The sequence below is a fragment of the Apteryx rowi genome, unplaced genomic scaffold (assembly GCF_003343035.1).
Source record: "Apteryx rowi isolate R43461 unplaced genomic scaffold, aptRow1 scaffold_268, whole genome shotgun sequence".
NCBI lineage: Eukaryota > Metazoa > Chordata > Aves > Apterygiformes > Apterygidae > Apteryx > Apteryx rowi.
In genome coordinates, this window is record NW_020449063.1 from 712,230 (window position 1) to 713,256 (window position 1,027).

Genomic DNA, 1,027 nt, shown 5'->3' on the forward strand with positions numbered 1-1,027 from the left:
CGCCGCCGGGCGCCGGGCGCGGGCTTCACCTGCTAGCGCTCCGCGGCGCGCTCCGCTCCGCGCCTCCTGCCTCCGCTGCGCTGCGCTGCGCTCCGCGGCCGGGCTCTCCGCCGATCGTCCGCGCCCGCTTTTCCTTCCTTTTCCTTCTTTTTTTTTCTTTTTGCAAGAAGAAAAAAAAATTAATACATATATTTTTCGTTCCTTCCTCCGCCTTCTTCTTGCCCGAGTTTGCTGCTCGCAGGGAGGAAACCAAACAAAGGCTAAAAAGCGAAAAAGAGGGGGGAGGATCAAAAAGCCCCCGGTCCTTCTCCCCTCCGCTCCCCTAGGAGTACATCTCCACCTCACAGCCTTCCCCTCTCAGAGCGAAACTTTTCCTTTTCTTCGTCCTTTAAGGCTTTGTGTGGGGGTATATTTTCCTTTTCTCTCTCTCTCTCTTTCTCTCTCCTCGGCTCCTCGGTCTCCTTTTGCTCTTTTATTTGCAAGTTTTGTTGGTGTCCTAAGAAAACTTCCCGTGATGATGATGGTGGTGATGGTGGTGATGATGCATTTCTCAAAGTTGTGCTGTTGCTGGAGCACTTTGTCCCCTTTGAAACAAGAGTCCTGTCGGAGCCTTCTTGCTAGAGTCACAGTCTGGATAAGACATTTTTTCTCCCTACCTTTCCTTTAGGCGGTTGGAAAAAAAAAGTCAGGAGAAAAAAAAAAAAAGCAAAAAGTTGAAATTTCTCGTTACCTTGCGAATTGTTTTTCTCTCTCTCTCTCTCTCTCCCGCTCTCGCTCTCCCTCTCTCTTTTTTTTGGTGTTTGTTTTGCTTTTTATTTTAATTCCAGCAGTTGGTTGAGGGAGGAGGTGGAGGAGGAGTGCCTTGGTTGGCGAGGTGTGTGTATGTGTGTGTGCATATATGGTATCCTTTATACACTCACTCCAGCGGGGAAGTTGGGCTGCCGGGCTCGCAGTGCGCACTGGCGGTGCCGGAGTCCCGCCGCTCGGCTCTCCCCGCCTCCCGCGCCCGGGCCGTGCCCGCGTCCGC